Source organism: Heterodontus francisci, chromosome 18, assembly GCF_036365525.1.
Source record: "Heterodontus francisci isolate sHetFra1 chromosome 18, sHetFra1.hap1, whole genome shotgun sequence".
NCBI lineage: Eukaryota > Metazoa > Chordata > Chondrichthyes > Heterodontiformes > Heterodontidae > Heterodontus > Heterodontus francisci.
The window spans coordinates 57,263,939-57,280,605 of NC_090388.1; the positions used below are offsets into that span (position 1 = coordinate 57,263,939).

At 40.9% G+C, this 16,667-nt stretch overlaps 1 protein-coding gene across 4 annotated transcripts in view; it reads left to right on the top strand.

The window, feature by feature from the left end:
• The window catches only part of LOC137379652 (ninjurin-2-like), a 354,918-nt gene that overhangs the window by 316,625 nt on the left and 21,626 nt on the right, over positions 1-16,667 (top strand). Inside the window, exon 1 of one of the 4 annotated variants that reach the window (XM_068050796.1) lies at positions 7,260-7,280. The exons of the other annotated variants lie outside the window; for them this stretch is intronic. The gene's annotated coding sequence lies outside the window, so the exon portion shown is untranslated. Of the gene's footprint in view, positions 1-7,259; positions 7,281-16,667 lie in introns of those variants that run through there. 4 annotated transcript variants of the gene reach the window in all.

Below are 16,667 nucleotides of genomic sequence, written 5' to 3' on the forward strand. Positions count from 1 at the left end.
AAAGGACAAGAAAATACCACTGGTTTTAAGGAGGAAGGAGTATGATTATTGTGTGCTACCTTTCATAACATATGGGGCGGAATCATGAACAACTACAAAATATATCGAACAAAAACTGTGTCCAGCTCAGACAGCAACGGAAAGGCTAATGTTAGACATCTCCGTTCATAATAAAATCAGGTGCAATGAAATATGCCAGAAAACCAGAGTTAAGAACATCATTTGGAAGATAAAAGATGCCAAATGGAGATGGGCTGGGCATGTTGTCAAAAAAATAATAACAGGTGGACAAAAAGGCTAATGGAGTGGCAGCCAAGAACTGGAAAAAGAAGAAAGGGGAGACTGAGAAGAAGATGGAGAGATGACAATATCATACATAGGAACAACATGGGCGAGAACAGCAAACGATAGAGATAACTGGAAAAGGCATGAGAGAGTTACATCCTACAGTGGCTGAGCACAGCCTAAATGATGCTGATAATGGAAGGTGCCATCGATAGTGCTATCAAACGACGCTTATTCACTAACAACCTGCTCATCAATGCTCAGTTTGGGTTCTGCTAGGAACTTGGCTCGAGCCCTTCTTGTATGATCACTTTAAGAGTGATGACCCTTTAAGAACTCAGTGTGCTAATGAGCTAAGTACCAGGATGTAGTCATATGACTAGAAGCTCTGCACTGTAACATCCTGGACAAAGGTTCTGTATATAGTTTTCTCTGTATTGTGTGTATTAGTTTAGCTGTTAATAAACCTTCTAGAGATCTTCAAGGAACTGGAATCCACATACCTCATTGTGTTGCTTAAGATAACACAAAGAAACTCATGACAGCTCTCATTACAGCCTTAGTTCAAGCATATACAAAGGAGTTGAATTCCAATGTTAAGGTGAGAGTGGCTGCCCTTGATAGCAATACAGCATTTGACCAAGTGTGGCATCAAGGAGCCCTGGTAAAATTGAAGTCAATGTGAATCGGGGTAAAACTCTTCACCAAAGTCACACATAGCACAAAGGAAGATGGTTGTGACTGTTGGAAGCCAATCATCTAAGCCTCTGGCAATTTCTGCAGGAGTTACTCAGGGTAGTGTACCAGGCCCAATCACCTTCAGCTGCTTTATCAATGACCTTCCCTCCAGGTCAGAAGTGAGTATGTTCACTGATTGCACAGTGTTCCATTCCTTTCACAGCTCCTTAGGTAATGAAGCAGTCCAATCACTTCCCCTTGATTTTCAATGGGATTACCCCTATTACTGAATCACTCATCATCAACATCGTTGGGGGTGGGTGGATGGTGGTGGTCCCCATTGACCAGGAATTTAACTGGACAAGCCACATAAATACTGTGGTCACAAGAACAGGTCAGAGGCTACGTATTCTGCAGTGAGTAACTCAGCTCCTGACTCTCCAGAACCTTTCCACCGGCTACAAGTCTTAAGTCAGGAGTGCGATTGAATATTCTCTACTTGCTTGGATGAGTGCACCTCCTACTACACTCAAGCATCCAGGACAAAGCAGCCCACTTGACTGGCAGCCCTTTAAAAATTCATTCCCTCCACCACCAGCACTGTAGCTGCAATGTATACCATCAACAAGATGCACTGCAGCAACTTGCCAAGGCTTCTTTGACAACACCTTTCAAACCCCGACATCTACCATCTAGAAGGATGACAGCAGGCGTGTGGGAGCGCCACCATCTACAAGTTCCCTGCTAAGTCATGCACCATCCTGACTTGAAAATATATCACTATTCCTTCATTCTCACTGGGTCAAAATGCTGGAACTCCCTCCCAAATAGTGCTGTGCAATGGGGAAAGGGGAAACAGAGAAAAGCCTTCTAAAATACAGCCTCAGGCTGAAAAAGAAAAATCCCATGATTGTGGATTCAGTTCTTTATTTCTGCCTTACTTTTAGTTTATTCTTTTCGGGGGATGTTGGAGGGGAGAGCAGTTTTCCCTAGCATGTATGAACAACTTAGTGCCACTTTTGAATTGTCAGGAGGTATGCAAGAGTTGGTAAACTGGATTTGTCCTGAAAATTTTCTTGCTTATGAGGAAATGCCAAATCTCTGCTCTGAACACCTTCCCCCCTCCTGTTCTGATGCTTAAAGCCAAGATCTCGGCATATTAGCACTCACCACATGAATGGCTTCAACAAGGTTTATTTTCTTTGCAATGTTCAATGAGGCTGATTTGATACATTTAATGAGGAAGGTTCATTATAGGCAAGAAGGTGCATGATGGAATTTAATAGCCTATAAAAGAGATGATGTGTTGTTTTAAGTACTTGGTGAAACGTTATGATTTTATGATAAAATACGTGTGTGAGAAGGTAAAACACACTTTAAGGTGACCATTGTGATGACCTCACCAGCAGAAAGTTTTAAAATAAAAACAATGCTGGACTCGCTTTTTTATGATCATTGTGACTCCTACTATCTGGGTTTGATTTGTATGTAAGAATTTCTATTTTACAAACATTTTAATGGAACGAAAAAACATTTCACAAAAGTGAGCACACCAGAAACTACTATGGAAAAAAACTAATAACATTGACTTAATTTTACTTGAAGCATATTTCCTGTAAATATTTGTGACTGGAAGTTGTCTATCTGCACCAGTGGTATTTAATTCCTGTTAACTGATCGTTCTTGGTTACAAATTCCTGTGGAGTGGAATATTATTATTTCTAGAATGCACTTCTGCTGTGGCTGTTGGTTGGGTTACACTAACTTGGGTTGCATACCTAATTACATTAGATATCTATGGGAAACTTATTTTTTACCTATTTTTCTCATAATGCAATATTAAATGTTCATATCCTTGGGAACGATTGGGCAACATTTAGAGAAGTATCTGAGATGGTTTTTGAGAGGGAGTGGTAAACATTGTACATTATATCAGAGGTCGTGCTGTATCTGAGGATATTACATGTCCTACGCAGGTGCCTCATGCGGTTTCTCTGCTGCATTTGCTATTTGAAGATTTTCCTGCATGTAGTTGAGTCAAATCCCATAATACTGCCACTAATGTAACATAGTTTTTATTGTACTGCCTTCAATGAGATCTACCCATCAATGGATTAACACTGAGATGGATACAGTCAAACTGATACAATGCCCACTGAACTCTGATCATTTTAACATTCTTTGCTTGCAACTTTTTCTGATTGTCGGTTTTGATAAATCGTGAAGGGGACTTTTACGTCTTCTTGTTCACAGAAAGAGACATATAGCCATGCTGTGTAGTTTACCTAATTTGCTGGGCCACGATACAGGTTGTGGCTAATAGAAACTCTGTTAGATTCTTTTATAAAATATTTCATCGCTGACTCATGGTCAAGTTGCTTAAAAGAATTACAAGAAAGTTGGCACATTTTCTTGTTTTGGGACAAATCGTGTGAAGTTAGATTGAGGACAATTTTTTAATGTTGATTTGCTGAAATATTCTTATGTTTATATAATACTTAATAAACCTGATTCATAGTTTTTTGCCACAGTCTGACAGAGTGGTATTTTCTATTGGCTTGGAGAGGCAGTAGGTAGGTTGTATTATTTCTAGTATATACCCCAATGATTCTTTGTTGCTCTGTGGCAATACTATCTAGATATTTCAGACGCAAGGCCAAGCTTCAATAGCCCAGGCCTGCCTGTTCAAGTTGATGTTTGTATTGAGCACAAGTAAAAAGAATTGGGAAAAATTCCCAGTTGTAACATTTCTCTTCGGATTCCATTGACTGATGGTTATCAGAACTTCAGCCCTATTTTTATTCCATTCCATATTATCTGATCAGGATTTCTTGAAACCCAAATGGTTGGATTTGACCAGCGTAGCCAGGAGTCTTCTCAGATCTGACTTGGAACCACCAACTATCTGTTGCAATTGGCTATTTACCAACCAGCTACAAATATTTGATGACCAACTATAACTCAGTTATTAAAATTTGAACATGTGATATTCAATAAAATGCAAAAAATATTTCTAGTTTTTGATATTTTTGTTCTAGGGAATATTTCAAAATTTAGGTTTCAAAAATTCTTCAATTTGTCTCACTCAACTCACGAAGCCAGAGGAGTATTGAGAAATAACAAATCGGTGCATGACTGACAACTTTGAATTTATTCGTCTGTATCTATTTCTAACATTTGTTCCAAACATTCTGAACTACAGGCCAGTACTGTAGCCCTTAAAACAATATTAATTTCTGTCTTGTTTCTATTAACATGATTTCAATATTGTGTCCCGTAATTAGGGATAGATAGTGGGCAAACTCTTCGAATCTGTACTTCAAGATGAAATTGGTTAGCATTTGGAAATACATAGGTTAATCAAGGACACCCAACACAGATTTGTTGAAAACAAGTTGTGTTTGACTAAAGTAATAGTGGCAGGAAGTGGCAGCTTGCCAGCGGGCGAGAGCATAATTTAAGGTGGCAGGAGGCTCCCGCCAGGGACCAAAGAAACGGTCTGCAACACTCAGGTAAATCGTGGGGAAAGGGCTTTTGGTTGAGTCTTGAAATTGGAGTGGGCAAGTCGCCCAGTGCAGTGGATGCCTAAACTTACCTTGTGGGGCCTGGAGGATCAGTCCTGCATCCCTGGGCTCCACAAAGAAAGTAAAAATATGTTAAAAAGACTTTACGCTTTGGGCCCTTCTGGCTGTGAAGTCTCTTCTTACTAGGTTGACCTCATTGGAAAGCCACTTTCCCCTCTCGGGCCCATTGTTAAAGTAGCAGTCATACCCTCATGATGTCATGGGATCGAGAGTGAATAGGGAAAGACTGTTTCCTTTGGTTGGGGAGTCTGTGACAAGGGGCCACCAATTTAAAATTATTACTAATAGAGCAAGGAGAGTTTATTGAGAGAAATTCCTTTACATATTATCTGTTGCAGTAGTTTTGTTGGAACATGGAATGATTTGCCAGAGGGAGTAGTTGAGACAGAAATCTTAGCGTTTTTAAGAGAAAATTGGATAAGTTTTAGAGTGAGAAGACAGTGGGTAGAGAATAGGGCACTAGGATTAATTTTTGATTTCTCCAGCAAAGAGCTATGGCAGACTGGATGGCCCAATTGTCTGTAAACATCAATGGCCCCAGATTTGGGGTGTACCATTTGCACCTTTTGTGCAATGTTGAAGGCATTGAATTAGGGCCTGTAGCATCAGTTGTGAGCTTCTACCCTCAAAACCTAAAGATGTTCTCTGACTGCTGTAATGCAAACGTCCTGTTAAATGTCCCAGGAAATTCAATAAAAACAATGAGGACAGTCTGTGATAGTGCAAGTTGTACCAGTTGTCTTATGGGAAATAACAGGTAGTACTAATATAAATGTTTAATTTTCTAATGTAGTGATCTGCTTTTCTGCAGCCGAGGCACTGAGTTGCTTATTGATTAATTTCCTGAATGGGGAATCAAGCTGGTAGTTTTCCTTCATATAGAATGCAGATTCAGTAACCATACATTTCAGATGATAATCTGTATTCGGGGAACTGCTTGCCAGGATATTTAAATAACCTAGTAATGCACGTGAATGCTTGGATGCCAAGTTTGTTGCCCAAACAAATCTCTTTGTTCAACTGTTGATATAAAAATTGGCTTTGTTTTTGATGACATTTCAGACATCTGAAGGAACACTGTCATTTGTTTATTTAAAAAAATACTTTATAACAATTGTTTTTTTGTTGTTTCTTAGAACATGTCATTGTGCATTATGCTCACAGTATGCTATTTTCACACATTATATTCATAATCTATCCGGGACAGTTTACATTCTACACTGTGGCAGTGAGTGAGCCTTACAAAATGATCTGCAAATGATCCTGGGAATCAGTAACAGTGTTATGTCATCATACTTTGTGAATTCAGTGAGCTTTATATAGCTGGATTCAAAACTATGCTATCCAGATGTGTGCACATTCCTAATAGTTGCAAATGGTTAGCAGGATTTGATCAGTCTATTCCTTGTGAACCAAGCTGCATCTGTCAATGTTGCATCTGCTGAGAGCATGTATTGGCAGAATGATGTTGATTCCACTTGTTTTTTTTTTCCTTCCTTCAGTCTGGATTTCCCATAGTTGTGTATGGGAGACTGTGAACTTGGTATGAACAGGAATGAGCCCATGTTGTACACATGGGTGCCAATTCCCTCAGATTTCATGCCTCCTATACATATTTGTTATTTTGTTGTATTCAGTGAATTCCACAATGACAAGCAATGATCATCCTGTAAAAGAAAGACTTACGTTTATGTAGTGAGCACTGGACATCCCAGAGTGCTTTAAAGTCAATGAAGTACTTTTGAAGTGTAGTTACTGTTGTAATGTAGGAAAGCTGTTTGTATAAAATAATTAAAATTGCCCTGAAGGTTGTATGATTGTACTCTTTGTGGGGTTAAATTGGATAGCTCCTGAAAACAGATGTGGGGATCGTGATGCGTGATTAATCCATGCCTGTTGATTGCAATGCAGGTATTACACCAACTAACCTGTAAGCAGTTGATGATCCCCTTAAATAGCGCTGGTTGGGGCTCCTTCCTGCTTCTGAACATATGTTCAGCATTGTGAGGTTAAGGGAGAAGTTAGCTGGAGCATTAAGGTCCAAAATAGCAGCACTGGCATCAAACCAACATTGCACACTGATTGATATTTCGATTTGCCTGCTCTGCATACTTCTGGTGGCTGTCCACCGTACGCATGCTAATACCCTTATCAATATGGCGTCTGGTGTGACTCACCCTAAAAGTGTGTGTGTGCGTGTCCCTGATGCCATTTTGTTCCACAAACATCACCAGTTATGCCCTAACATTGGGCAGTACCAGACCCAATTTTGAACCAGATGTGGCAACAGGTGACATGTGGGCTGTGGAGGAAGGTAAAAAACATCCCAAAAAGGAAGAAAAATGCAGTAAAAAAAGATATAGTTATCATTTGGATTAAGGATCGTTGTTGAGCAGGTAGTTCATGTGATATTTCTTCATTTTACAAACAACTTATTTAAAGCAGCATTTTGGTTAAGTCTGTTGGGGTTTTGTGGACATGTGCAGAGTGGCTCTCACCAAAAGCTGAGGACTGAATCTCAGGCATAGTACTGGTGCTCGTGGTTTTAATGCAGGTCTTTCAATCTCATTAGGAATGTTGAGATAGGCCTGCCTCCATGGAGATATAGCAGGAATCACACCATAATCCATGCATGCCTCAAGTCTCAATCCTAAAATGGAAGGCCTGGGAATCATGATCTCACAGGTCAGGTACTTGCCCAAGGTGAGAAAGATGGAAAGTTGTTAAGTACAGGTTAGTATGCTGCTTCTCTAAATGCATAATGGGAAATCTAGTTCCAAAATGGCAACCCAGGCAAAGTTAGAGGGAGAGCCATAAGCAAAATGAAATAATCTGTTTTATAGTAAGGATTTTGTAAACACATATAATGTTTAAGTAGGCGTAGCCATCAAATAATTGAAGTTTTACTGATTTTACTTCCAGCAAAAGCTTATTTTAATAGATTCTAGAGCAACATTCACTGAAAGATGAGAGGCCTCAAATTGAAATATTTATGAAATACTGGAAGAATGAGTTACATTGAGGATTCTTGCGAATGTGTATGTTTTTACCACACATCCACAGAAAGTACATTATGGGCAGAGAATCAGGAAACTGTGTGTTCGTTCAGATATTAGCGTCGTCTCAGCAAGAAGTCAACTTGACTTAAATACAAACAGAGTTTTATTTCACTTCCAGCCAAGGGGCTGCAACATAAAACTCAGAGGCACCAAAAAGCCAGAAACACAGCCATACTGTAATACATGACCAACTTAGAAATCATTATTGCTTAAAAAAGGAAGGCTGGGTGGAAGTAGTCAGAGGAAGGTGGGCAGGAAACCTGGAAGACAACAGCCTAAATCAATAGTTTATAATATTGACCTGCTCTAGGATTTTTGTTTTGCATAAAAAGTAAAAATTATGCTTGCTGGTACTGCTTGAGTTGTTAATGTTCGCATCAAAAAAGATTGCATTGCGTACCTGGAAACAAGACGTTGCTCATGTTTTTTGTGTGACAGGCCAATGGAGAAGACTGTATTGCAGCTATATATGTTGGAAGCTGAGATTTCTTTTACATTACCTGCAAAGTTTCACTTTCAATTCCTATAGAATATAGATTATCCTGGTGCTATTCCAGGGGCATTGTAACTGTGTAGTCATTTTCCTCCTACAGATATGTTTTGATAAGTCACCATTGATTCTGGACTTTAGCAGTGCAGCAGTCCTCTGGTATGTTAAAATAAACCCAGACCTGTCATGTGAAAATGTGTTTGGCAATTTTTTTGGTTATTTGTTTGCGAACCCATGGCATTGTGACATAAATTGGAGGGCTGATGCTGTGCTGTCTAATTGCTTGGCCAACATCCAAGTCCTGGATGTGCCAGAACTTTCTCTGGCTTAGCGTCAGCAAGGCAGAAGTAATCCTCTGGCCCTTGTCAGAAACTTCACAGTTCAGCCTCAGATTCCACCCCATCGTGACTGTTTGCTGCAGCTCAGCATAAGAATGTACAAGCCCAGAGTCCTCTTTGAGTTCAGTTTCAAACTGCACACTTGGTCCAACGTATTGAGACTACTCACTTCTATTTCCCATTTTAAACTCAGCTGGCCGCATCTTATTCCACGTTAAGTCCAGCTCACCTGTCACCATTTTCCTTATTGGCCTGTGCTGGCTGTCCAGCACTTTCATTTCAAACTTGTCAGTAGGCCTTGACTTCTCCAATTTTCTCCAGCTTTACTTGTACTTCCATTTCTCTGACTCTCGCCTTCTATGTGTTACTGACGCCTCTGCACTACAGTTGGTGGCAGAGCCCCAGTCATCTTGCCCAGCATTCTTGAACTACCTTTTTGCCACATATCTCCCCACTTTCAATAGCCTCAGCAAAATCTACTTCAGCTGCGACTTGGGTAGAGTCTCTGACTCTCCTCTCAACATCTGTTATGTCTTTCTTTGTCAAGCACTTTGTAATGTTTCCCTATTTAAAGGCATTATGCAAGTATAAATTGTCCTTATCTTTGCCATTATGCTAATTTGCCATTGCATTATTTGTGCATGACACCATTATGACAAACTTTTTTTTATCATGATGGAGAAATTTGACATTCTACAAATATAAAATGAGTTGCTCAGAGAATTGAGGTTGTTCAGCAGTAATTATGAGGTAAGTATGCCATTAAAAACCCAGTTACACCTCATTCAACAAGGTGTAAATTTTTAAAGGGTTTTTACAGCAAGACTAACAGCCTAAAAGTGGAAGATTTTGTCAATTCACTGATGGCTTAGGAAATGCAGTCTGGGGACTTCAACAGCGCACTCTCTGGAGAAGTGTAGAATCACTGGCAGCAATTTCTGGATTACTGGATTATTCTGCGCCTGTGCAGACTCCCAAAATTGCTGTTAATTTCAGTGGCATAATGATGGTGAACGTTGACAGTTTTGTGGTCATTATCACTGCAAAATCTGGACCAATATTTCACAAGAAAAATCTGCTGTTGTCTTTCGGATTGGTCGGTACTCACAACCTCCAATCAGTTAATTAGAATGTTAGACTGAAGGCTGTTGGAACTAAACAGTGAGATGTCATTTTATCCGATCAGTGTACAAAAACGTGAAGCAGAGATGTCAAAAGATAAGCTGATGGTTTGTGAGAATGTTTTATTTAATGTTTGACCATGAATAAATAATATATAACAAACAAGCTTCCAAAGTGCAATTTTAAAAACTCTTAATTTTCCTTAAAGAGGATGTCTCTTATGTGCGGATTCATTTGCTTCCATACGGGCTGCAGCCACTTTATTAAAAAAAGGGGTCTATTCCCTGAAGTGAAAGAATTATTTTGTTTTACTTTGTCATTACTATCACTGCACTTACAAAATTCCCAGGCTTTGCAAATACAATGGGGAGTAGGTTTGGAGTGGAGATGAGCTTTATTTAATTAAAAAATGGATTCCCATCTTTAAAAGTTTACTGTAGTGTACATCTCTGATAGCGAATTGCAGTATCTGGTTATGTTCTGTAACTTTGAAAGTTGTTTACTCACTCATAACATTGTTACCAAGGTTTACTCCTCACATTTGTTCTTGCAAACCACTTTTTTGAGTTATAGCTTTTAAAAAAAAAAGTTTGTGTATAATGACTTTTATTTTATGTTTAAAACAAAACTTCCTTGCAGGGTCAAAAACTATACAGACTATAAATTACTGTTGCCGTAATAGCTAGAAATGCTTGACATATTCATTTTCCAGTCCTCACTGGATACAGGTGTGGTGCTGGAAGATTGGAGAACTGCTAACGTTGTACCTCTCTTTAAAAAAGGAGTGAAGGATAGATCGAATAATTACAGACCAGTCAATCTAACCTCAGTAGTGGGAAAATTATTGCAATCTATTCTGAGAGACAGGATAAACTGCCACTTAGAAAGGCACAGGTTAATCAAGGAGAGTCAGCGTGGATTTGTTAAGGGAAGATCTTGTTTGACCATCTTGATTAAATTTTTTGAAGAAATAACAAGGAAGTAGTGCAATTGATGTGGTCTACTTGGATTTTAGCAAGGCTTTTGACAAGGTCTCACATGGCAGACTGGTTAAAAAGATAAAATCCAATCGGGATCCAGGAAAATGCAGCAAGGTGGATACAAAATTGGCTCAGTGGCAGGAAACAAAGGGTAATTGTTGATGGGTGTTTTAGCAACTGGAGGGCTGTTTCCAGTGGCGCTCTGCAGAGCTCAGTACTGGGTCCCCTGCTTTTTGTGGTATATATTAATGATTGGGACGGAAATGTAGGGGGCACGATCAAGAAATTTGCAGACGACACAAAGATTGGCCTTGTGGTAGATAGCGAGGAGGATATCTGTAGGCTGCAGGAAGATATTGATGGTCTGGTTAGATGGGCACAAAAGTGGCAAATGGAATTCAACCCGGAGAAGTGTGAGGTGATGCATTTGGGGAGGTCAAACAAGGCAAAGGAATACACGATAAATGGGAAAATACTGAGAAGTGTAGAGGAAGTGAGCGACCTTGGAGTGAATGTCCACAGATCCCTGAAGGTAGCAGAACAGGTCGATAAGGTGGTTAAGAAGGCATATGGAATCCTTTCCTTTATTATCCGAGGTATAGAATATAAGAGCAGGGAGGTTATGCTGGAACTGTATAAAACATTTGTTAGGCCACAACATGAGCACTGTGTGCAGTTCTGGTCATCTCATTACAGAAAGGTTGTAATTGCACTAGACAGGGTACAGAGGAGATTTACGAGGATGTTGCCAGGACTGAAAACTGCAGCTATGAGGAAAGATTGGATAGGCTGGGGTTGTTGTCCTTGGAACAGGGAAGGCTGAGGGGAGATCTGATTGAAATGTACAAAACTTTGAGGGGTCGGATAGAGTGGAGGTGAAGGGTCTATTCACCTTAGCAGAGAGGTCAGTGACGAGGGGGCATAGGTTTAAAGTGATTGGTAGAAAAAGTAGAGGGGAGATGAGGAAAATCCAGAGGGTGGTGGGGGTCTGGAATTCACTGCCTGAAAGGATAGTTGAGGCAGAGACCCTCAACTCATTCAAAAGGAGTCCGGATATGCACCTCTAGTGCCGTAATCTGCAGGGCTACAGACCAACTGCTGGAAGGTGGTATTAGAATAGGTGAATCGTTTTTTGGCCAGCACAGACACGATGAGCCAAGTGGCCTCTTTCCATGCCTTAAAATTTCTATGATTCGTGTGGCATTCCTCTGTCAGCTACTTTAATGGAGAGGTTACCCCATTTATTTTAAATGGCTAATGCCCCTATTAAAATAGCAGACAGAGGAATGTCATATCAATGTATTAAGCATTTGTCGACTTATACAAAAACAGTAATTACTAGCCTCATATTGTTTTTAAAACTTTAAAACATGTTGCCATGCACATCAGCATGGAAAAGGGGCTATTTAATGCTTTGAAGAAACCTATTATCATAAGTCATTTCTAAGGTTTAGTTTAGATGATATTGAGTCTTTCTTAGACATTCTGAAGCTATCTAAAAATGAAAATTGTTTAAAATAGTCAAACCGTGATAGTGTCATTTCAGATGACCCCCGCCTGCCTGGCTCTGGGCTGCCAAGGGGTCTGAGCAGTACAATAAGTAGCCAGTTCTGTCTTGTTCATATGGAATGCACTTCGAGTTTGGATTATTATAGGTGTTTGTTATAAAAGATTTCATTTCACAAATTAACTTGCTGTGTCTGGGTTAGATTGCTGATGAAAGGAACTGAGTCCTGTATTGATGTATGCACAACTAATTGATTTAAATGTTTAAACTATCTACATTTCCATGTTAAATTACTTCTGGCTGGAGTGGAAAAATTACAATAGACTCCAACCGATTGGAATGTTGACCCAAATTTTCAGCATCTTGATGGTAGGGTGAGGTGGTGGGGGTGGGAGGGGGTGGCAGGGGGTGGGGAGGGAAGTGGTAGTGGGGGCAAGCATTTTATATTTCCTTTAGAAAATAAATTTCTTGCCTTTACTCACAATTACTTTTCAGTAATTTCTAAATTCAGCATTGCTGCAAATTGAGCTTTTGTGTACTTGAGGCCTTTCCCCTGCAGTAATAGTGACTGAACCACCCTCTGCGTAAAGAACTTTCCATGCATATCCCCCCTAAACTTTTCCCCTTTCACTTTGAACTTGTGTCCTCTATTGAATCCCCCACTCTGGGGGAAAAAGCCTCTTGCTAGTCACCCTGTCTATACCTCTCATGATTTTGTACACCTCAATCAGGTCCCCCCTCAACCTCCGTCTTTCTAATGAAAATAATCCTAATCTACTCAACCTCTCTTCATAGCTAGCGCCCTCCATACCAGGCAACATCCTGGTGAACCTCCTCTGCACCCTCTCCAAAGCATCCACATCCTTTTGGTAATGTGGCGACCAGAACTGCACGCAGTATTCCAAATGTGGCCGAACCAAAGTCCTATACAACTGTAACATGACCTGCCAACTCTTGTACTCAATACCCCGTCCGATGAAGGAAAGCATGCCGTATGCCTTCTTGACCACTCTATTGACCTGCGTTGCCACCTTCAGGGAACAATGGACCTGAACACCCAAATCTCTCTGTACATCAATTTTCCCCAGGACTTTTCCATTTACTGTATAGTTCACTCTTGAATTGGATCTTCCAAAATGCATCACCTCGCATTTGCCCTGATTGAATTCCATCTGCCATTTCTCTGCCCAATTCTCCAATCTATCTATATTCTGCTGTATTCTCTGACAGTCCCCTTCACTATCTGCTACTCCACCAATCTTAGTGTCGTCTGCAAACTTGCTAATCAGACCACCTATACTTTCCTCCAAATCCTTTATGTATATCACAAACAACAGTGGTCCCAGCACGGATCCCTGTGGAACACCACTGGTCACACGTCTCCATTTTGAGAAACTCCCTTCTACTGCTACTCTCTGTCTCCTGTTGCCCAGCCAGTTCTTTATCCATCGTCTCGGGAGAGACCACGGCTAAGGGAGTAAACCCTAACAGAAAATCCGGAGTGGAACCCCGTAGGCGGTCATGTGTCACCTTTGGCATGTTTCCGGCAGTTCCTGCAGCCATACCGGTGCCAAACGTCGTGCTCTGCACTCCTTTGGACCCCACCAGAAAGGCCGAGAGGGGGGTTTTGACGCTTGGGCAACTCTCAACCTCCAGACATTCGCCCAGGCATGCGCCGTGGAGAGGTCACTCCATAGTTGCCTCACAGCGACTGACAGCACTGACCACCTCTAGGCGCTTACCCATTGTCTCTCGAGACAAGGAGGCCAAAGAAGAATAGTGACTGAATCTTCGGCTTACGTTATGAAATGCCCTTGACCCATTGAACCATTTCTTTCTTTTCACAGGTCCTTAGGCATATATTTAGGGCTAAGTTTGAACAGTCAACTTTTAAGGACAATGCAAACTTTTTTAAAGCTGCTAGAGCTTTGTCTGTTTGTTGAGGTTGTACGTATGCAACTTCCCCCTGAAATTTAGCATTGTGACTCCAGTTACTGCACAGAAACTGTTCAGATAATCATCCTGAATCATTTACTGCATGACACAGATCAATTATTAACAATCATTAATTCTGAACAGATAGCATCTCACATTACTGGTGCTAGTTGCACCGTGTTCAGTGGTTCATGGTGTGGCTGATGACTGAGTGACCTCCAGTTTCATAATGCTTTTGTGCGATTACTGCTGGTATCCCAAAGAGTGCACCTTGCCAGGCTGGCTGTGAGACAAAATGTAAATTGGTCAATGGACACAAAGATGTATCTTTTATGAGTCTTAGTGAAGCCCAGTATATTTACATTTGGCTTGAAGCCATCTGTGCAAGACCCACTCTTTGGGACCCGAATGGTACTCACACAAAGGCACCATGAATCTGTGATGGGCTCTCGTGATCATTACGCGCACTGCTAACTGCTGCCGGCACAAAGTCAGCTCCAAAGCAGAGACAAATATTGAACGTCAATTTTTTGATGTACTTTTAATCTTAGGATTCAGTTAATGCCATAAACCACTCAAGCTTTTTCACTTTATGACATCATCTGAACTTGTGATCTAGATTACAGCCTTCTAATGCCTTCCAAGTGTCGACGATCCTATCTATAAACCATCTGAACCCCTTTAGATTCCAACCCCATAACTGTTTTTGGGTGTCCATTTTTCTCTGTTTAATGTTGCATAACTTCTGCTCTACTACCCTGCTCCGAGAGAAAAATTGCACCAAATATATTCCAGACTCTCTCCAGAATCTTCTGTGTGACTGTAAATAACAAGAGCAGAATTACATAAAACTTGATGCTCCTCAGCTGAAAGACAATACACTGTATTAAAGGGCATAAACTGGATGAGAAAAGCAAGCAGCAAGAGAGGGAATGTGCACGTGACATTATGAATAATCAGCCTTGTGAAGTGGTACCAGTTGAACTTCAGGAACATGACGTAAATTGAGAAGCAAAGATCCATTTAATAAAAAAATACAAGTTGTTTTTAAAAATGCATTGCCAGAAATAATAAAATGTGATTGATTGGATTAAGAATGTGACTGAAGTATATTTTGGAGCCTAGTTCATTACAGCTGTTTGGATATAGCCCTGGTTCTATGTGCCCTTGGAGTAGTATAAACTATTGAGAGTGAATACCTTGAGGCTCCTGTGATTGACCGCAGTTTCATTTATTCATGGTGAATTTCAACATATTCTGTTGCCTTTCAAACTTTATCAGGTGGAGTATGTGTTGCTAGAGCTAATACAGGATTGTTTCCATAATCCATTTGTCAAACAGCCAACATTGTCAACAGCTATTCTGGGTAAAAGAAGGGGCATTTATATTCAGTAATTGTCATATCATCATTAGAATTGAAATGCTTATGTAATAAGGATGATATTACAAAGCTTTAGGAGATTTATACTTTGACTGAAGGTAAATGAGTTTTGACTTGGATTGAAGTGCTAGACATAAAGGACAATATCCTAAATTACCTTTTTTTCTGATGTTGCTACACAGTGCACATCTATGTCTGACTTTGCGCGGGGGTGGGGGGGGGGCGGTGGTGAGGTGGCAGGGCCTGTTGGCATGACTCCAACAATGTCTCCACGTCTGAGGAGCGAGTGATTTCGAGGTGAATACCCCTAAATATTTTTTTGTGTGTAAGTTTTCAGCCTCTGCTTACTCTCTCCTCACAGTTGAATGTTTGAACATGTCATGCATCAGAATGGCCACTCCCTGATGCTGTGTGGTTGGACCCGAATACAATGGCCAGTCATTAGGGGGTAAAATTTTCAAGGCCCCCTGAATTCGGGAGCAGAGGCAGGGAGGACCCAAAAAATATTGGCTCCAGGCGGCATGCCAATTTCAAGGCTCTTATCCTGGCACTTGCAATAATCACCAGGGCAGGGGAAGGAGGGACAGAAATCCTGCTTTCCTCTCAATTAAGGGCAGTTAAACTTGTGAAAAGGCTCATGAAGAGCTTGTGGAAGGGGGAGGGTGGAATATTTAATGGGGCAAATGGGTCTGAGAAGTTGTCAGTTTCTGAACAACTGAGAGGAGCTGAGTACATAGTGAGGAGCCAGTCAAGGCTGCCTCAGGGTATCACCCCGGCACCATAAGAGGGTCAGCAGAGCAAAGTGGGTAAGTAGGTGTCCTTGGCACTGCACAGGTGGCAAGGAGAGTGGGCACTCAGTGCTCGGGCATTAAATGGGGTCATCAACCCCCTGACATTGTTGGAGCAGAAGAGCAGGGGGCAAGGCTGTCAATTACTCAACATTTAGAAAGGACATGCAAAAAGGAAAAGGAGGTGGTGTTGCACTGATAATAAGGAATGGGATCAGTACATTGGTAAGGGAGGATCTCAGATCGGAAGAACAAAATGTAGAATCTGTTTGGGTGGAGCAGAGAAACAGCAAGGGACAGCAAACATTGGTAGGAGCTGTTTATAGGCCACCAAATACTAGTGGTAGTGTGGGGTATGGTATTAATCAGGAGCTCAGAGAAGCAAGTGGAATGAGTAATACAGTAATCATGGTGACTTCAATCTGCATATAGACTGGGTAAACCTAATAAGCACTAATGCTTGTGGAGGACGAGTTTCTGGAGTGTGTTAGGGATGATTTTCCAGAGCAGTTTGTTGAAG